Source organism: Camelus bactrianus, chromosome 9 (genome assembly GCF_048773025.1).
Source record: "Camelus bactrianus isolate YW-2024 breed Bactrian camel chromosome 9, ASM4877302v1, whole genome shotgun sequence".
NCBI classification, from domain to species: Eukaryota; Metazoa; Chordata; class Mammalia; order Artiodactyla; family Camelidae; genus Camelus; species Camelus bactrianus.
Genome location: NC_133547.1, coordinates 34820150 through 34842597, shown reverse-complemented (window position 1 = coordinate 34842597; position 22448 = coordinate 34820150).

Genomic DNA, 22448 nt, shown 5'->3' with positions numbered 1-22448 from the left:
ATGAGCTTGATTAATAAAAATGTATATGAAATTCTGTTTTTAAATAATACCACCAGATTGCCTGTTTTTTTCCAAAATAGCATTCTGCAGTTTGCAATCCAGTCTGCTGTACGCCCATTAAAACACTTTCTAAAGTCTTGTACGTTTTCAGTCATTTTTAAATTTCTCTAATATAGAAGGAAGCTATTATTTTAACTTACATCCTTAATTACTAGTTTGGCTGAATACCTACTTACATGTTAGGTCACATTTTTAACACTTTTTTCTTTGGGTTAATCATCTTAAAAAAAAAAAAGGATTGTTTTTAGTAGAGACATATACTTAATGCATTACACATCTTTCTCCTAATCTATCATGTATACACATATTTTAATTTTTTTAACTAAATCAACCAAAATTTTCTTTTCAAGTGCCTGTGTTTTCTATATTTTCCTTATACTGGCATATTTAACAAATTTTTACATACTCATAACTAATGTTTGATTTCTTGATTTTTGTCTCTGTCATGTTGTTTAAAGATTATTCTTTGTTTGCTTGTCTGCACTTTAATTCCTGGACCCCATCCTCAATAAAACTTAGTTACAATTCTTTTCAGAACTGAATCAAGTTAGTCACTTTACTTCAGCCCCACTAGTGATCATGATATTATTATTTGTAATATTATTACATCACAATAATTATACATGGTAACATTTAAGAAAACAATAAATATAACTTACATTTTAGAAATTAAATTGTTTAAATAATTTCCTGTACTTCTCTGTTGTTGCAAATGTAGATCTGGGGCTGATATATGTTATCAAACATCTTTTACATAAGACAAACAGGAGTCAGTTTAAAAATATAGTCCTATCAAGTACAATGTATTTTTATATTAAATATGCTTGAATATATGGCAACTGCCACCTGAGAAATTGCTGGAAAAAACTTTAAATAAGGCATTAAACAGCGTAATTGGAAATAGCTAGGAAAATTATAACATATTTTCTTGAAGATAACAGAACCACAAGTAAAGACAAATCTACATTTTCCTCAGGAGAAGATCCCAGTGATATTTTTCACCATTTTGAATACAGAGTTTTAACAACGTATAGACTATTGATAAATGTCTACTTGGAATGTTTATTTACTAGTTTAGATAATTTGTTGGAGAAATACAGCATCTTAAATTTGGTCATACATGATATTTAGTAATCTGAACTCTTTTAACAACTCATTATAGCCACAATTTCCTTATGCATTTTCCTTTTTTAAAAATTGAAGTACAGTTAATTTACAATGTTGTGTTAGTTTCTATTGTATAGCATAGTGATTCATCATACAGATACATTCTTCTTCATATTCTTTTCCATTCTAGGTTATGACAAACTATTGAACATAGTTCCCTATGCTATCAGTAGGACCTTATTGTTTATCTGTCCTGTGTAGAGTAATTTGTATCTGCTAATCCCAAACTCATAATTTATCCTCCCTTCCACTTCCCCTTTGGTAACCACAAGTTTGTAAATCACTTCATTTGTGTCATTTTTTAAAATTCCTTATATAAGTGATATCTTATATTTATCTTTCTCTGTCTGACTTCACTTAGTATAATATTCTCTAGGTCCATACATGCATAATCAATCAATTTTCCTCTTCCTGTTAAAGCACACCCATGCCGCAATCATTAAACATGTTGGTATCACTCCCAACCTAATAACAAGAACATTTCTTGACCTCACATTCTCTTTGGTTACCTCTTACTCTCCAGTCCCATTTACAGCAAAACTTCCTACAATATTTGTCTATCAACATGGTACACAGAACGATGTTTTTAAAATGCAAATTACATCATGTCACTCTTCCAGTGGTTTCTCAGCTCACTAAAGAGTAAAAGCTGAAGCACTTACAATGACCTAAAAGGTTCTACATCCTCAGTCTCCAATCGCCACTCCGACCTTACATCCTACGTCTCCACCCCTACAGAGTTCACAATGACCACACTGGCCTCACTCTGCTCCTTGTGTGTGCCCGGCCCTCTCCCACTCCAGGTCCCCCATGTATACAGCACCAGCCATGTACAAGGCTCACTCCTCACATCTCAGACACAATTTTCAAGTGTCAGGGAAAGATGTCCTCCCAGCCTATTCAAAATTGCAACTCCCATAATATTCTGTGTACCCTTTGTCTCATTTATTTTTCTCCATAAAATCTAGCACCTTCTAATATATTTTATTTATTTCTGGATGCATGTATGTATAAAAGTATTATGTATGTATGTATGTAGTTAGTTGATTAGTTAGTTATTTTTCTGCCTTCTTCCAAAATAGTGCAAAATTCAAAAGACAAGTTTTTTTTTTTTTTTTTTTTTTTTTTTTTTGTTGTTGTTCACTGTTGTCATTTCAACACTGAGGCATAATCTGGGACAAGTAATGTACTCAATGAATTTTAATTCAATGAGTGAATTAATGAATAACTAGAAATAATCTGCCAGACACAGGCGCTTAGCTCCCCACCCATTGGCTGCTTATATATTTTCATAAAGTAGCTACTAGAACAGCACATCTACCCTGGGGCTTCCTGGTGTTGTGGCCAAAGTCCATTTGCTACAGGTGTGAAGTTACAGGAATCCAGGTAGCATGGCAGAAGCTCAAACTTCAGCATGCCCATCAGTAACTGCAGGAAATGCAGCCTTAGACAAAGAGTTAGGGGAAGAAGCGTCCTGGCATCTCCTGTCCCGGAGGCTTCTCACCTCCCACTAGCGCTTCCATGGGCAGCCCTGGCTAGAAACAGCTGAAACAAGAGCCTGGGAAATGCAGCTTGCAGGAATTAATAGAGCCCTTGACATAGACCTTGCATTACTAGGTAGACAAGGCAAGTGTGAAAATTGGATCTGAAGATAAAACTGTCCGGGGCCAGAACACCATTGTCCTAAGAGAGTTTAGAAGTGAATTGCAGAAGGCAGCTAGAAAGCTATTCTCAGGTTACTACCTTGCCAGGAAATTTATAATGGACTTAAATTCTTACCCATGAATAAAATATATTCAATAGGAGGAAGATTACCTCAAGAATAGAGGGCTGAAATAACATATTTGAAGATAGAAGTCCCTTGTAATTAGGATCAGATGTGAAATTTGACCTCTATATGGCACTCATAGTAAAATTTACGTTACCCCACACTAGTTCTAAGTGACCCAAGGAAATCTATTTGGACCTTGCAGCATTTCTTCTTGAAAGGAAAACTGTAGTGTTTTGAATTCAGTTGAGCCCTTGAACTATTACACCTCACATACTGTTAAACGAGAGTAATCCCCAAATTGCAGTCAAACTCCAAAACTCCCCCTGTCCCCTAGAGTTCCTTCCATCTAGAAATGACTAATGCATAAAGATTCTTTGGGGTGATTCAGAATGGATTATAGAAATTTTAACGATTAATATTCATGAACAAAAACAAACAATCACTCTTAAAATTCAACCAGTTGTTGTAAGGCATCATCACAGAAGTGCTGATGGGGAAACTGGCACCCACGACCACGGTCATTTATAACTGATTTATATTTCTATCTCCTAGGGATCACCTTAGTCTTCTTTCTGTTAGGAATGTTAGATGGCTGGATAAACAGATATAAAAGGAAGACACTTTTTTGATTCTCATTTACTTTTCATCAACAGAAATTTATACTCAGAGAGGAAAATGAAAAGTATGCTGGAGTATGTTTGGGTGTGTTATGTGCTCCTGGAATATAAAAAGATAGTAAAAACCGATCAGAGATGCTGCGGTGGGAAGCCAATAAACTGCAGCACGCTAGACAACCGAACTGCCCTGTGAGGCTGCGGGATGCACTCAGTGCACTGTGATAGCCAAGAAGCCTAATCCCGTTTCTGCATTTTCATTTGTACAGTGACTGTTTATTCTCCTCTTGACTATATGCTATTGAAAAAAAGAACCTGTGTCAAATACACACATTTCTTTGTTTTCCATAACATGTTATTTGCAATTATTTTACATGTGATTCCTCACTAGACACGCCCGAATCTCAAATGGAACACTTCACAGAATGAGATCTTAAATTTGAAACAGTGCTCTGTTCAGGTTAATTGACAGCCGCTTCTAAAATTCATGATTTTTTAGTTTTCTCTATAAGGCAGTATATCTATCAGAGATACACACAAGGATTATATACACATGGGACATGATTAAAATGCTATTTATTCTGGGGAAAAAGCTGGAAACAAATGGCCAACAAAGGGGACAACAGGATGGTCAAATAAACCACAGCTCAAATGTACAAAGAATACTATGCTCTTTCATGGACCATCCCTTCTCCTGGGCCCCTGTTTTCATCCTGGGGAATGGTTGCTGGAATAATTCTCTTAATCTCTTCTCCTAACCCTCGTACACACCTCCCTGAGTGGTCAGTTTTGAAAAGAACATGTTCAGTCAAACTTTTCCATCTTTTCTTTGCAAAGCAAGCCTGTCTTCTGAGTGCTTAAGTTCACAGTTCCTTCATGTCATAAACTCATAGGAGCCAGACAGACTTCTGCAGGATCCAGGGGTTAGTACAACCCTCAATTCAGGGTGAAATGCTAAATTTACTTGGTTACCTACCTAGAGCCAGTTTCTCCTATCACGTTATCAGGAATAGAGATAATATTTGATTGCCATCTGCCTACCTTACCCATTTGATCACCTTTCAATTGGTTCTGTCTTTAGAAAGAAAGAGTGGGACTTTTTTTCTTTTTTTTGAATTTTAAACCTTTCAGTCCCTGTGCATCATCAATGAGGAACATTGAGAAGTAGACAAAAGCTGCAATTTAGATACCAAAATCTATCACAAAGATTCTGATTTCTGTTATACATACAGCTTTAGATGTTTATCTTTTTTTGTTTTGTTTTGGTTTGGTTTGGTTTTAGCTTAACAAAACACAGATACACAAAATGACACAAAATATATGTGTAGCTGAATTAATTACTACAAGATCAACACCCTCGTCACCACACCACACAGGTCTTGCCCTGGGCTGGTCAATAGAACTTCACTGGCCACCTTGGAAGTCCTCCAAATGCCCCATCCTTGATTAATCAAAGACCCTTGCCACCCACCAAAATAACTACCATCTTTTATAATATTATTTCCATGAATTTCTTTACATTTATATTGCTCAAATATGCATCCTTGGGCATTAATAATATAGTCTTCCTTATCATCTTAACTTAGTATGTCTGAACTCTTTTATTCGCCTTCAGATTCTCCTTCATTACTTTCTTTTTTATATAGTTTCTCTGTTTATAACCTGAGAATTGTGACCCATAGAACTGGCCACCATCTGGATTTTGTTGATTGTATCCTCATCATGCAGTTCAGCACGTCCCTGTGTCCTCTGAATTAACTCCATACTGGCAGCTAGATCCAGATATTCAAGCAGAGATACAAAGTATTTGTTTTTCTCTCCTTTGAAGTGTGAACAGTTCAATGGTGCTGCTCAATACCTACATCGATCAATTTGTCAGAGTTGTAAAACAGTAAAATGCTATTATTTTGTTTATTAGCCAGAATAATTTTATAAGAAGATGCTTCTCTGTATCTACAATTTGGTCACTTAGTGGTAAAGCCTGTATGGGAAAGGCGAGATAAACACTTTATCCTTCCCTTTTACTTATCCAGTTGTCTAGATAATGAATTAGTTCTTTACTGTCTTTCTATCCCAAATTCATGGATTTAATCATATTGAATATGTTAACTCCACTGCAATTTTTATTCTTACTGAAGTTCAAAATATCCCTCCTACCTTTGGCCAGTGGTAGTGTCTTCAGATTGGTTTCAAAAAGATATTTTAGCATGACTTTAGTGGTCTTTGAGCTTCCTTGCTATCTGATACAGCAAGATTAATATTGCTTTTTATAGATTCTACCTACTAGCCCATTTCTCCAAGAAGCAGTGGTTTTTCTTGATGAGAAAGTATACATAGAGATCAAAATGTAGGCACTTGGGGTTGTTTTATTTAATCAGCTGATCAATTATATCAAACTGGTTTGATCATTGTTTCCAGGCCTTTTACTGTATAGAGCTGGGAAAGATCTGAGTTCAAAGTGACAATTCCAATTCAATACAATTTTTAAATTTAATTTCTCCTGTATTAAATTTCGATTTTTTTTCTCCCACACCAAGAATCCTGGTTATTAAGAACACAGGGGATGACAGAATAAAAATATTCCATAATTCCTCATTTGCTTTACCCCAAATTGCACATATAATAATTTCAGGATAGCAATATTAATAGTATCAATACCAATTATTATTCTGAAACCAGTTATGAATTATTTTTTATAAGATTATCTCATTTGTATGTTTATTTTATACCTATAATGTAAGATCATAGGGCCATTATCTAGTATAATTCATCTGAACCTTCATCCCTGTCTTGCTTCCTTTTGGTTCGACTCCCACAGTATCTATTCAGTGTAAGGCTCTGCCATGGTAGTTACCTCTGGCCAGTCAATCATGAGAATTGTCTTTAAATCACACAGGCGTGGGCCCCCTGCATTCACCAGCTCTTTAATTAGACCAGTGCCCTCCTAGTTCCAATAGCCACCCTCAACTTGACAGCGGCACTTTTCTGTGTAAACGTTTAGGCTCATTTGGGGTTCTCCTGCCAAACTGTGAATTTCCTTGGAGAGATCTACAAGAGTGATGTGTACTTCTCTCCTCTGCATAGAGGAAAAGAGGGGAGTCCTGCTCGTTCCAGCTAAACAAAAAAAGCTAGAGGGACTGCAGAAAAATCACTTGGAGGCCTTGACATGTATACCCGGGGCTACTGCGGAATCATGGACATATGGCTGTTTCCGAGTCATGGGAAAATCTCAAAAGAGAGAAATTGTCTGTAGCACTTAGGGATCACTGTGAAGGGGCAGAACCACATTGAGAAGATCCTTCTGTCCTTGAAAGGTCTTCAGTTTTCCTTTCCCCATGCCTCACCCTAGATGGCCCAACCACAGCATCAAGAAAGTATGGGAGGATGTGGAAAGAAGAAAAACCACAATAGAGATGCGCCCTTTTATACTGAAGATTCTCAGCCAGAGTCGGGCCCAAGCTGTGAGAGGGTAGAAGGTTTTTTGAAAGGACTAAGAAAGGAAAATTGGGTCCGTCTGGATTCTCAGCACCTAAAATCTAAGACTATTAACTAGAAGAGCAACTAGGAAAATATTCAACTCATTACTTTGATAAAATTTCATATTAATCTTACACTTTGCCTGTAGAAAACTTTGGGGATTTTACCTATATATAATCAAATCCTTTGCAAGCAGTAATAGTTTGTTTTCTCCCTTTCCAGTCCTTGTATGCTTTCATTTCCCTTTCTTCTTCTTCTTTTTTTTTTTTTTTTTTTTTTTTACATTTTTATTGAGTAATAGTCATTTTACAATGTTGTCAAATTCTAGTGTGGAGCACAATTTTTTAGTTATATGTGAACATATATATATTCATTGTTATATTTCTTTTTCGCTATGAGCTACCACAAGATCTTGCATAATTTCCCTGTGCTATACAGTATAATCTTGTTTATCTATTCTGCATTTTAAAATCCCAGTCTGTCCCTTCCCACCCCCCACCCTCTTGGCAACCACAAGTTTGTATTCTATGTCTATGAGTCTGTTTCTGTTTTGTATTTTTTCTTAGATTCCTCATATGAGTGATCTCATATGGTATTTTTCTTTCTCTTTCTGGCTTACTTCACTTAGAATGACATTCTCCAGGAGCATCCATGTTGCTGCAAATGGCGTTATGTTGTCGGTTTTTGTGGCTGAATAGTATTCCATCATATAAATATACCACTTCTTCTTTATTCAGTCATCTGTTGATGGACATTTAGGCTGCTTCCATGTCTTGGCTATTGTAAATAGTGCTGCTATGAACATTGGGGTGCAGGTGTCATTTTGAAGTAGGGTTCCTTCTGGATATATGCCCAGGAGCGGGATTCCTGGGTCCTATGGGAAGTCTATTCCTAGTCTTTTGAGGAATCTCCATACAGTTTTCCACAATGGCTTTCCTTGCTTCTCTCTCCCACTCTTAATAATTTAGATGTCTTCTTTTACAATTTTGTGTTTATTCTTTTTGTAATTCATGACAGTTATCTCCTTTCCAGTTATGAGGTTCTCATTTTTGTAGCATCCTGCTGCTTTTCTATTTAGAGTAGACCTGTCAGTATTTCTTTTAGCATGGGTTTAGTGTTGCTAAACTCTTTCAGTTTTTGCTTGTCAGTGAAGTTCTTTCTCTCTCCTTCTATTCTAAAGGATAGCCTTGCTGGATAGAGTATCCTAGTCTGCATCTTGTTTTCATTCAGGACTTTGAATATATCTTGCCACTCCCTTCTGGCCTGTAGTGTTTGTGTAGAGAAATCAGCTGAGAGCCTTATGGGGGTTCCCTTGTAACCCACTCTTTGTTTTTCTCTTGCTGCCTTTAGGATCATTTCTTTATCCTTGACTCTGGCCATCTTGATTAGGATATGTCTTGGTGTAGGTCTGTTTGGGTTCTTCCTGTTTGGGAACTTCTGAGCCTCCTGTACTTGGATATCTGATTCCTTCTTTAGGTTTGGGAAGTTTTCAGTCATGATTTCTTCAAATACCTTTTCAATCCCTTTTGTTCTTTCCCTTCTGGAACTCCTATTATGCGTAGATTGGCACACTTTATGATATCCCACAGGTCCCTTATATTGTTTTCATTGTTTTTTATTTGTTTTTCTCTCAGCTGTTCTGATTGGGTGCTTTCTGTTGTCCTGTCTTCTAGGTCACTTACTCGTTCCTCTACATTATGTAGCCTGCTTTGTATGGACTTTAGGTCCAGCTCTCATCTCAGCAAATGAGTTTAACTAATTCTACTTGGTTCTTCTTTATAGCTTCTATTTCATTTTTGACATATTTTATATCTCTAAACACTATCTCTTTTAGTTCCTTCAGGACTTTGATCACTCCTTTTTTTGAAATCTTGATCTAGTAGGCCATCGGTGTCTATTTCCTTGATCATGTTTTCAGGGGATTTCTCTTGATCTTTTAATTGGGAGTGGTTCCTCTGCTTCTTCATATTGCTCACATCTCTCTGGCACTGTGGCCCCCTCCCAGCACCGTGGTCAGGTGCTGTGTTACTGCCAGGAAGGCAGGTGGCCGCCCGCCCTCTCCCGGCACCAGTCGCTCGGCTGCTCTGTGCAGCTGCCCGCTGTGCTTCGGGTTGGCGCTCCGAAGGTGGGCTCAGAGAAGACCGTGGAACGGCCCCGCCCCTGCTCCGTGCCAAATCTCAGCTCCTTGTTTCTCTTGGCAGCGTTAGTTCTCTGAGGTGCCAGGACAGAAAGATCCTATCTGCTTGGGCTGTGAACAAGTCTCAATCCTGCCCAGGAGGTTGCGGAGCCCCCTAGTGAGGATTCAGGGCCCGGCCCCGCCCCCGCCCGGGCACTGCGCACAGGAGGAGGTGGCGGCTGTGGCTGCGCCCCACCTCTTTTCTCACGAGAAGCGCCAGTAATGGCAGCGTGGGTCTGAGGAGACAAAGGCTACGGCACCCCTCCCCCCAGGGCACACCAACCGCATTGCTTTGCTTTTTTCGCAATTTATAGGGAACCTAGGTGGTTCTGCTCCGTATCCCCTCCCAGCCACAGTGGGCAGCCCCCTGCAGTCCCCCGGGGCGGCCTCAGCGCAGCCGCCCGCGTCCTCCACCTGGCTCAGGTGGCCTGCCCTGGCCCCAGCTGCCTGCTCGTGTCTCGGGCTGGGTGTCACAGGGACCCTTTGTGCACGTTTAACTCAGTTCTATCAGTCAAGGGGTGCTCGGGGCAGATCTAAGCTTCGGAGGCTCCCCCTCCATCCCGCTGGCCTCTCTGTTGGAGAGGGGAGACCCAGCGGACGAGCGCCAGTCCTCCTTTGCCGCTCCCTCCCCGCGGGACCAGTCCCGCACTGTTTTGCCTTTTCTTCTTTTTTCCTTTTTTCCTACCAGATTTTTGGCATCTTTATCTTTCTAAGAGGGCGATGTTCTGTCACAGTTCCACAGGTGCTCTGGTTGGCTGAGTGGGTCCGCAGATGCGAGTTTTGATTTATTTGTGGGAGAGGGTGAGCTACAAGCATCCTTCTGCTCCGCCATCTTGCTTCTCTCTCCTGCATTTCCCTTTCTTGCCTTACTCTGCTAGCCAAAGTCCTCCACATCAGTGATTGACAGAAGTGGTGTTAACTGTCATTCTTACAAGTTTTCTGGTGTCAGGGAAAGCTTTTCAGTAATTTTCCCAGAATGGATGACATTTTCTTAAGGTTTTTTTAAATAAATGATTTATACTGAATTGAGGAAGTTACTTTATAATCCTTCTTTTTTATCAAAGATAGTTGATGGTTTTTATCAAAAATGTATATTACATTTGATCTGATTTTTTTCTATTGATATAGTCATGCATAAATATATATAAAATTAGATAAGTATAGATATAGATTTATATATTCTATGTTTATAATTATCAATCAGTAACTTCATTTCTTCTAAAGTCCTTTTTGGGTTCTAGAAAGAAGGTTATGTTAGACTTATACAGTGACTTGCAGCGTGCTTCTAATCTCTGTAAGAATCTGTTCACTTTTGCAATTATCGTTTTTTTTTTTTTTTTACTGTGTGTGAAACTTACCAATAAGGTCATTATGGGTCCAGAGTTTTTCTTGTGAGAAGAATTTTGATTATTTTTTTCTATTTTTATGTTGATAGTTAATTCAAGTTTTCTGGTTGTTTTTAATTTGTGAATGGCTTCCTATCTTATTTATTTCTAAGAAAATGTTGACTTTATTTATATTTCATGCATAAGGTTATTTACAGCAAATTTTACTGTAAATATGCATTTACTATATCCTACAACTTTTTACATATAGTATGATTGGTACTCAGCTCAAAATATTTTCTAAAATGTATGTTTTTTTATTAACCAATTGATTAGCAGGTAACTGAAGAAATATCTAGCTTAATTTTCAAATATATAAGATTTTCTACTTATGTATTTTATGTTGATTTCTAGCTGATAGCATTTTAAACAAAGAACATTCTCAAACTGATTTAAATTCTTTGTTATCAGTTGAGATCTGATGCATGAACAATTTATGATCAGTTTTTGTAACTGTTTTACAAACTCAGCAATACTATATAATCTATGGTTTATTAGTTTCAGTTTATTAATCACATTTTCAAATCTTATATATTGTTACTGATTATGTGTCTGTTTGTTCTATCAATTGTTGAGTGGGGTTATTGAAAAAACTAAAAATAGAACTACCATATCAGCAATCCCACTCTTGGACATACATACTGAAAAGATGAAAACTAATTTGAAAAGATACAGACATCCCAATGTTCATAGAAGCACTATTTACAATAGCCAAGACATGAAAACAACCTAGTGCCCATTAGCAGACAGCCAGTTTAAGAAGGTATGGTGTATATATATACCCTGAAATAAATAATAAATATAGAAATAATTTCATGAGGGTTTGGTTGATAGAAAATTATAAGAATATAAAATGTCTCTGTACTAAAATTATTATTAGAATTCACCATAGAAGAGATGAAGATGTTTTCTTTTTCTTGTATTTATCTAAAGACATCATTAAATTAAAGAATAATTTGTTGAGCAGTCACAATATCCAAAGTAGGATCTAAGAATATAATGGTGCCTACACACATGACGATTACATCTTACTGGGAAAGTCTGATGTTTGATGATAAACCAAAAACTGTTCTAGAACAAACAAATAAGTTAATTGCATATGGAATTCTCATTATAAGGCTCTTTATATTTAATGTTTTCAGCTATGTTACAAGAGTGTATGAAGGGAAACAGAAATACACTTGAGAAGACTTTCTAAATCAACCCTTTCATCTGTCAATATGCAAGAAAATCCCTTTAAGGTCTATTGCCAAGAACTTTATTCCACAGGGAGTACAGCAGAGTTTAATTTCTTAGCAAGACCATTCACAAGCTTAATAAATCTTTAGAATCCCAGTCTCAGTAATCAGAATCATGCTCTAATATATCAATATCACATCACGGGAAAATGAAATTTTACTCCTTTTTACCTTGATGTCTAACTGTTCCTGCGGTTGACTATTTCAGAACTTTCCTTTTTCTTAAAGTTTATTTCACAGCTTTTTTATTTGTGGATTTTGGTGACCATGTTAGGTTTATATTTTAACACAAATGTCTTTGAAAGGCATATGAAGATTGTTAAGAATGATTCAGTATATGATGATCAATTTTTATTCACATTTTATTAATATTGAAAACCAAACTTCAATCTTATGACCTACGTTGGACTAACTTTAATTTAACCCAAGAAAAAACAGTCCATGTTCACAACGTGTGATGTGTGACACTGACTGCTGTAATATACACAAAACCATATTCATCTGGTAAAAAAAAAAAACTTTATAAACGTATATATTAATAGAAAAAAATACAAGTCTATAAATTTTCTCCTGAAAATAGCTTCTAATTTTTGAGAAACTTTGAAGATCTCCATGTGCATAACTGCAGCAAGCATTTGGTACTTTTATGTGTTACTATTACCATGTTAGTAATTTCTTTGAAAAAAATTTCTGAACTGATTGTCAGTAGTCTTTTAACATAGGAATAAATTATAGTGTTTGGCATTGATTTGCAGATCATTGTTCATGGCAAATCACTGTCAAGCGTAATGGACTTTGTAGACAGCCATAAAAAGCAAGGCTTCCTCTCATCATGGGTTCAGAACATAGTATCGTCCAACAATACAGACCTCGTTGTGGAGATAAGTGATATATCCTTCATGAGATCTCCCATAGTGCTCTCTTCACATGTGGTGATTTCTGACTGGTGTAGTAGGATTCTGATTTGTGGAGCCATTAGCACCTTTTCCCTAAGGACAGCACATTCCCATTCCTTGAAGTTAAGTGAGTGCCTGAGGTTTAGATTTTGGTAGTATAGATATGAGAAAAACAAAAAAATTTGTCTGTGAAAACATTATTATATGAGTTTTAAAAACATGCTTCTTTTTCTTTTTGTGGAAATTCTATTCCTTCTCACCATTAAAAAAAAAATTGATATATACAAGAACTCCAGAATTTCACTTCTGAAATTAAACAGAAACTCAGATTTCTAAAATTTGGGTTGTAAATTACCAAACATAATAGCTTCCTCCTAACTCAGCTCAAAATAAATCATAGCCTAGTAAAAATGTCAATATTGACTATGTTAACCTTTATCTGATTATTTGATGAATAAAAGTAGTCTCCCTTGACATTGCAGTAAGTAGATTTTTCTTAAAGTTTGTTTAGGAAAAATACAAAGTTAAAGAGATATTGGCAGCATTACTTTGTAATATTAGAATCAAATCATTTTATAATAACTTGCAATATAACTGATTTTCATATAGTATTTAAAAACTCAAACACTCATGATTTAAAGTAAATCAAACCTATAATTCAAAGAAACTTCTCACCTCTAAAGATTCAAACAAACAATAATATTAACAAACCTAAGTTAGGTAATATATTATCCTCTTCATTATCTGATTGCCTAAAGTGAATTTTCTCTTTTCCTAAAGTTGTAGAACGTTCTGAGTGGAAAAAGAAACACAGAACTATAAACATTATTTGGCTTAAATATTAAAACGACTAATAGTAAGGAGTTCAACAATGTAAAGCATTCTTAGTTTATAATACAAGATATTTACCACTTTTATTCTCACAATCTGGCAAAGCTGTCATTATTCATCACATTGAGATTACTGTGACTAATATTTCCATAGCTTTCTCAAAGTTACTAGCTAGAAAGGAGTGACTTTTAAAATATTTTAGGCTTCTTTGGCCAATCCATTAGAATATATCTCTGCCCTGTCGCTCACCGAAGGTTAAACATCCTCTAGTGGTGGTCGACACTAATGGAAAGGGCACATCTTAACCCACGCTTTGCCATCCCCTCTCAACTGCAATAGTCAGTGTAGTGTCATCTGCTTTGTCAAGAGAACTTCCACTTCTATGAACTCCTTATTCTCATGCTCTTCATTTATAGTAATTCAAGTTCCTTTCGCCTACTTCCAGTTTTAGAAACTACAGTTTCAAGTCCTGGATAGAGTCTAAAGGATGCCTAGCCCGCTAAGCTGGCTAAAGCAGAATTCCTGTCACCCCTAACAGTTACTGTTATCTCTATTCAAAACATTTCCTACTATCACAAATACAAGTTTTACATTGTATGACTCCTTACCCCACCAATATCTAAAGGAGTTAGGGATCTCAAAAACAAAAACCAAAAGTAAAACAAAACTCCGGGACAGTAGTTGAAGACCAGTATGAAGATTTCCACAGAAAATGTCACTTGTTTCTAGTTTCAAATACATCCTTAAAAATCCTAAAAAACAGGAATAGGAAGGCTCTTACTTGGATTGGTCAGCCCTTTTGCCCTAGACTCCAGCTAGCCTACTAGAAGAACTGGCTTAACTAGCATTTTCCTATGACAATCTCACAATCCAGGTATCAATAACCTTTGCCTATGTTGTTTAAATTTAGAACAGAGTTATAAGTTACAAATGCTCAGGACCAAACTTGAATTGTGGTTTGGAAACCATAAGGCTCCAGCATTACCACAGAAGGGAGAATCCTGCATGAGTTCTAGTTTGGATAAAAAAAAAAGTCTAAGTATATCTTGGAAAGATTACTCCAGGAAAAAATCAGTCACCTACCTAGTGGCCTGTAATATACCACACCCTTTCACAGCAGTGGAGTGAATACAGAAGCATGCCTCTAGGCTGCACAGTGGATTGTCTGTATCTTAACCTAGTGATCTCTAGCATCTCGCCGGTTTTGAGGCTTTAGTGTCATCCTAAGGAATAGGCATATCTAGATTATTTTAGGTAACCGCCGGTGGAGAAATATTTTCAGTGAAACCTGTATTAAATTGATAAGACCTCTAAGCAGTTCCAGAATTCAACCACCAGTTCGAAAGTTCCCCAGGGTGCAAATTAACACAAGCCCCCAAATGCCTCTGTGGTCGTATATTCCAACCTCAAATATCAATATTAACCTTTTTAATACAGTCCTTGGCATTTTCTTTCATAATCTGAGATGAGGTGAATTTAAAAAATTAGAAATGTACAAATTCACTCCAATATGAAAAATTAATTTGAGAGTAAGGTAGGAGAGAAGCTTGTAATATTCATATCTGATTGAGGGGAGCACTGATAGTATGATAAGAAATCACTACAAATATAATGAAATGGCCATTCGAAAGATACCAATATATTGCTTTTCAGTGTAACTTTCTAAAAATCACTTTCTATTCTAGTATGCATCAATTTCATTATATTGCGTGGCATGTTAAATCACTTACACATATTAAACATATTAAACATCAATTTCTAGAATACCTACTCTCAATTGCCACACTTCACATAGAGGCAGATAAGCTGTTAAAATTCACTGAGCATGACTTTATAATTAACAATATTTACAACTGATTTTGAAAGCTATGGAGAACACCTAAAGTTGCTATAACAGTATTATAAGTTTTCATGTTCACTACTTACAGAAAACTGTGCATTATTCTGAAATCAAATAGAATGAACAGCAAGCTGCAAGTCATTCATAATGCAGAGAGAAATGGGATTGGCATGCACTATGGAAGACACACCTGTTAAGATACACATGGACAATACTAATTAATCTGATGAATTACACTTGCTAAAGACAAATGTTCTTTGTTAAGTTTAAGCTAAAACAATCTCTTAAGGACAAGAGAGAAATAACTTCACATTTAGATTCATCATGAAAAAGATTAATTCAATCTTTCAATCTAAGAGAGCTTAAAATGTCTGTTACACTTTTACATCATTAAATGCAGAATGAAAAACAATTGAACTAGATGGCTGCAGAATCATATATGTAATAAGTGGATCTTCTGGATTCCTGATGTAGGCACCAGAAGAAACAGGGTAAACTGATATGTGCTGTGAAAGACAGATCCAAGGTATTAACTGTTGGCAGCAGTGACATCACTTTTAATCACATTCTATTAGCTGTATCTTAGTTGCACAGCTATTTCTAAATGCAGAGGATCTGGGAAATGTAGTTACCTGGGTGCCCAGGAGGAAGAAAAGGTAGGTTTAGTGGAGAGCTAGATCATCTATCCCACAGGTACCTAACTTTTATGGGTTTTAGTGTCTTCACCCTCTAACAGAGATAATAACTCTTCTATATACTGCTCAAATAAAAGTTCAGAGGAAATGTATGTTAAAGGCCTTGCCTATTTGCTTCACAAAATACAGAGTAAATGTAAAATCTTAAACCCCCTTCTGTGCACAGGAGGTAGACAAGATGTTTCAGTCAATGTGCACAATGTAAGCTGAAGCACTTAATGAATACCACATTCTGTTAGCTCTGAGCCACCGAAATTAAGAAGGAGTTAAGCATGGTGAAATAAAAGGCAGGCAGAGAAAGTAAGCTACTGAAACAACGAGATCCCCTGGAGATACCAAGTTGCTGAGGTGTAAGCTTGATTTCTAGAAAACCAGAGGAGAACTGTAGGAAACAGAGTCAATGTGGCAAGTGTCATGGCAACCTAGCTGAACCGTAAGGGCAAGAAGTCATACCCACCAGGCTCCCATTTGCCCTGTTTCAGAATGTGACTTAAAAGACTACACATAAACAGGTACTTAGAGTTCTCCAGACCTTCATTAATTAAAATGAAGTATCAGATGATCATTGAATTATCGATCAAATCAAATTTATACACAATCAGTAGAGAGAATTTGGTTTTTGACTAGGAAACTGTGTTTATATTTTTTAGATACTGAATTAGCTGAAGAAACTGTTTAATTAAGGGTACTGTCTTATCTCGTTTCTGTGGTGAGGGGGTGGGTGAAGGGACAATTAACCCCAGTTGGCAGTATTCTGTCTGCTTCTTTTGAGACTGTCAGATCAGCAGTTGCTGAATGGAGATTGTGAAGGATGGGTAACAGAAAACAATGAACAAAGGAAGTCTCTCTGAAAGGGATAGAATGCAGAAAGAGGCTGCCAATTCTCAGAGTCAAAATTGAGACCAACTGAAATGGGAGAAAGTAAAAGAAAGCCTCAAGAAGACTTTAGGAAAACCTTGACACAGGCTTTCAATGTAGCTCCTAGATTTGCACACTGAAATGGAGAATGGAGGAGAGTGAAGCCACAGAAGACACCACCAGGAGAGGGTTCCATTTCCCCAAACTCCAGGGAGAACAAAGGTAGTTTGGGGTAGTTCTGATTACCAGAAAGCTCTAAAACTCAAAGATTTCCACAGGGAGGTGGAATCTCAAATTGGCAGCTCCATGCTGGATTCAGCTTTCAGACACATTTTGTTTGGCTCAGAGTATTTTAATTTGGGAATATTTCACATAACAATACAGATCTGTGGCGTATCTTGAAAAACAGGATATCTGACAAGAGTCACTCTGCATTTCTCCACAAGATCACTTAATTATAGACAACAACAGCTGAACTATCTAGACACAGACTAAGGTTTCATGTTTAATTACATTTCTTATCCCTTCCTATATTACATCAGATATGGTTTAGTCATTACCCAGTGCCCCTGGAAGCACTTAAATTTGTGACCTCTGCTATTAAAACTCCTATAAGCTTGGCAATAGACCAACCACTGGGGCTCAATACACTACTTCAAAAATTGCATACTTCTTTGAGTCGTGCATCACAGCATGTAGGAGTAGACTGAAACCACCATGGACCAGAACAGCAGATCCAATCAGACAGCCTCCGCTTCTTAGATACCATGATTTTTCATGGCTGAACACATGATCAAAGCAAAGCATATCACCATTATTTTTCAGGGTTTGTCATAAGCGTTAGGATGGATCAAACTGCTTTTCTTCAAATTATCATTAAGTTCTAAAGGTGATACATTCTTGGACCATTCTGAGAATAAAACGAAATAGAACCAGAAGATCCCAAGAAATGCCAGGTTAATCCCTTGAATTGAACCATTCTTGACTAATGTGAACCAATAAATTTTGTTTTGTTTTTGTTTTGTTTATTTGTTTATAAGTGGTGTTAGTTGAGTTTCTCTCACCTGCAATAAAAATAATCAAAATAATTCCTGTATAATTTCAGCATCAAGTGTGATGAAATTCCAGATGGATGGGGTTCAGACTGCATGTAAGAATCCTTCAATCTCATCCAAAAAATGCCTCTGGCTATTAGAGAGCAGGTATCTAAAGATATCGTTTCAGACGTGGGACAACCAAGCTCCTGACGGATTATGTCCAATGCCTTAAATAATCTTAATTGACTTGCTAGTATATGGTAATGGGGAATATGACTTCTTAGTTGTGGTTGGGAAAGTGGAAAAGTTGAGCTTTTCATCCTCACTGAGTTTGCTTGACGGTCAATGACTCCAACGGAAAACATAATGAAGTGTTATGTTGTAGTACAATTCAACATCCTGGGAGCATACCTGTCAACAGGCAGCCAGGTTAACTACCCTGGAGCATGAATACATTTCTTACTTCAGTGTAGCGGTTCTAAGAAGGTGACAGGCACATTCATGCCTCTGTTTTCATACTGAGGTTTATTAAATTTAAAATGCTGGAGTGTAGAGTGAGGTTTGAAAAAGAGATGTTGATGTTTTACTGAAAAGTTCCTTCCATAAACCCTGTATACTTTCCAAACCACAGGCTTTGTAAGCACTTTGAAATATTGAGTTACTAGAAAAAAAATCAAACTGATACCATTTGAAGACCTCATTATCCCTCCATATCATATCTTTGGGCTATGAAAGGGAGCCAAGTCATCTCTGTGCTCCCTGCCAAGAAGACATAGGCATTACCCTAAGTTACATGCAATGTGAGAACGGAGCATTTCTAGTGTTTGTGTAGAGAGCATAGTATCCTTAAGGAATTCCTTTAAATATCTTTTCACTCCTGGAAGCAGAAACAGTGATGCAGAGGGACCAGTCTACGGCAGTCAAAAATACAGGTCTAAGAATTCCACTCAAACCCCTGGCAATAATGTGTTGAGTGCTGAATGCTGGAGGGAACCACTGTGTTCTTAAGAGGTTGAGGCGAAAAAAACAGAATAGCATTCTTAAGCCCTGCCCTTTCCTAAGAGTATATGTGTGGAAGCTCAGTAACAGCTAGGAAAATAGGAAATTAAAAAAAAATTATTTGGGCCAAAAAATTAATGGGATGCAGAGAGATGAACTAGCTGTTTCTAAGCATACAGGCTACATGCATTCTGATACCTTTGCCTACAGATGCAGAGAAGAGCCAAAAGCAAGAAGATGGTAGAAAATTGTTAGAAGAGCGTGCCTATTCAGAAAAAAACATATTGGATGTTTAGCAATTTTCAGGTGTTCTTCGAGGTTCCAGAGATACATAGTCCCTGCGCGCTTACGTATTTCATGAATTCCTTTTGTATGGCATGGTAGAAAGTAAAGTTTGGAAAAGAGGGAGCAATAGTTTAAGGGCAGACATGATAGGTAATGAAAAAAACCCCAAATCTCCCACATGGCATTACCCAGAATTGACGGCTATCAGCAGAGTAAAGTTAGGCATTGTTTTTTTTCCAGGGGTTTAAGCAGGTAATGAGTGGTCAGTCTGAGATTTTCACGGGTAGAGGGTCATTTCATTCGATGCCTGGAGGAGCAAAGTCATGGGCAGATAGTAAATGCTGAAAGCAGATAATTACATAGAAACAGTAAGTGTCAGCAAGTCAAAGTCTGAGATGTGGAACAAAGTATCCAGAAATGGGGCACTCTCTGAAGTGCTTAGAAAGAAACATTTAGGTTTTTCAGTGTGACTTTTCAATTCTGCATAATAGCATCTAGTTTTTGCTTTCTTTTACCTCATTTGTAGGTTCATGCCATGTAACAACAAGAAAAACAAGACCACTACAAAAATTTTTCTTGTAGTCTTAGAGTCTACTGTATCACCGACATTAAAGAAGTACATTGTTGGAATAATCTAATAACCTAGCTTTTATTTGTTCATTCAAAAACATTGATTAAGCACCTAAGAGATGCTTAGGTGTTAGCTGCTGCAGGTAAAATTATGAACAAAATATCCAATGAGTAATCTCTGAAGGTTCCTTCTACTCACACTTTTAAAGCTACTTTCTAAATATTTCAGAAATTTAGGGCCTCAGGGCCTCCGTTCATTTGCTTTTATAACCTAGATATTTTTGAAGATCTCTGTCACTCAAAAACCAATAGAAGAAAAGCAACAATTAGAAGGAGCAAAGCCAAATGTCAGTCCCGTATCAAAGGAAATAAGAGCGAGATAAACCATAAACTATGAAAAGTGTTAGCTGGTAGGTCAGCTGAGGTAGGAAGCTGTTTATCTATTACTCCATAGTATCTAGATTTTTTATGAATATGACCCCAGACTCAAATTGCTTGGACAAGAGACATGATAACGATGAAGAGGATTACACAGTAAAATGCTAACCAGTTTGACAGGTATCCTCACAATAGTCACACAGAAAGAAACAGAAACAAATGCTTTTGCGAGGCTGAGTTTCACTTAATCCACAGCAATGTTTATAAAGACAATCTAAACTTTTAGAATCTTTAAAGGTATTAAAGTCAGCTTTCGACATTGCTGTTCTGCTTAGTAAATTACTAGTGAGAATACTAGTGACAGTCATTCTTTTAAGTGCATTTCTATTAGGAAAAGTCAGTCTCTTGATATTTTTAATTGCAAATAATTGTTCACAATCAATTCTGTTTCTACATTGTCGTATGTGGGAATGGAATTCCTAATTAAGTTCCCTATGAGTTTGAGGGTGTAGCTCTCTTTTAAAAATACTTCTGTCTTGTTTTTTAAGAAATTTTTTGCACTTTTTATTCATGATTGGATATCCTTTCTTATAGGTTAGTAAGATAATACATGCATGTGATAAAGACTCCAAATTCCATAAAAGAATATACAATGAAAAACTAAGCCCCAATTGATCTCATCCCGACAATTCTCAGTCCTGATCCCCAGAGAAAATCTTAATAATCTAGTTCTTGGATATCTACACTTTTATATGATCCTCAAAAATACATTTAGGAAATTATTTTGCATCAGGCTTTAATAAACCTCTTGAACTTGGAGAAAATGAGTCATATACTTAGCCACCGGAAATACGTAATAACAAAGCAATATGAAACACCAAAAATATCTAAGTTTTTCTAAATGATAATATGTTCTTGTAAATCCATTGCTTTCATTGTTTTCCTGCTTATTTGATGTTTTGTGTGTCAAGTGGTTTGAATGCACAATTTTCTCCAAAGAACTTGTATGTCTGTGTGTGTGTGCCTGTGTGGCAAGGTGGTGGTGGTGGTGGGTTACCTGAAGTATTTTTGCTTATATTACTACAATTGGCTGACTCAGAGCAGAAGCAATGTGGACTGACAAAGATCTGAATTTGGATCACTGACCAAATGATGCCAGAAAAAAAGGAACAGATAGATGATAGGGTTGCTTCGGATTAGAGACTGAGATGCCCTATGTTGAGACTGAGATGACCCACGTTTATCTAATCAAGCCACTAAAGAATGGTTCCCTTTGGTAAAGTGCCTAGTGCAGTCTATTTTTATGGCTCAAGAGATGGTACTTCTAACCACTTCACTTAATAAACTGTTTCACAATCTGTCTGATTTAATTATTTGGATATTGCTTCTCTGATTGTCATCCTAACATTTTCTTCGCTTAATTTTATCAGATTTCCTCCACTTTTACTCTTTTATCGCATTATTCCAGAGAAATATGACTGGCAGGCTTTAATGGATGTATCTTGATGTATACCTTTAATTTGGGGCATTAAAATGATTAGGAAATTAAAACCATACGATCATTTCTTACCTGTCTCATTAACTAGCTAAAATATTCCTATTATGATTTCACGTTGGTCCCATGAGTAATGATATAAGGAAGAACTCATTATGTTATGGAAAAAAAACCCTACACATTTATTAGATTTATACCTAGGGGTCAAAGTCCATTGCAATGTTATCCCTGATTAATATTATTTTACTTCCCTGAGTTGCAATTTTGCTTTGCATAATGGGTGATCAGGATTCAGTACAATAAAAGAGTCATGAAGGTCATGGTTGAACAAGTGGAATGTGGTGAGTAATAGCTCTGAGGTCTAGAGTGGTATTTAATATAGACTCCATTATTTTCCTAATGTATGTACCTTTCTTTTTATCTAGAAATTAGGACATAACTAATGCCCAGTGACATCATGCTTCTTTTATCAAATGAAAGTCCCAGACCTTTGCATGGCAGGCTGAAAGAGAAGCAGCACAAGGTTTCACTGCTGATACATACACCTCTGTGTAAGGAAAAGTTCAATTTTCATTTGAGCAAAAAAATGGATCATAAAATACACACATCTTTGTAATCCCACCTGGATACTCTGTTTCACTGATCAGCAGAACACAGTTTTGTCTTTTTGTAAACA